The following is a 319-nucleotide window of genomic DNA, read 5'->3' on the forward strand; positions in this document are numbered from 1 at the left end:
TTCTGTCTTGCTGCAAGGAAAGAAGCAGGGCAGCTAGTAGTATTATAATCTTTTATAACTGCCCAGTATTTCCTGATCCCTGTCAATGGGGTTGGGGAAATCATGGATTTACTAATTTTTTCATCTTATTTTCTGGATTCTTCTGTGTATGTGGTACTGAGGAATTGAACGCAGGGCTTCATGCATGCTAAGCAAGCACATTCCCAGCCCGAAATCACAGTTTTTGTTTTGTCGGTCATGGGGCTTGAACTCTGGGCCTGGGCACTGTCCCTCAGCTCTTCAGCTCAAGGTAAGTGCTCTACCACTTGAGCCACAGCAC

This window comes from Dipodomys ordii, unplaced genomic scaffold, assembly GCF_000151885.1.
Source record: "Dipodomys ordii isolate 6190 unplaced genomic scaffold, Dord_2.0 Scaffold113, whole genome shotgun sequence".
Taxonomy (NCBI): Eukaryota; Metazoa; Chordata; class Mammalia; order Rodentia; family Heteromyidae; genus Dipodomys; species Dipodomys ordii.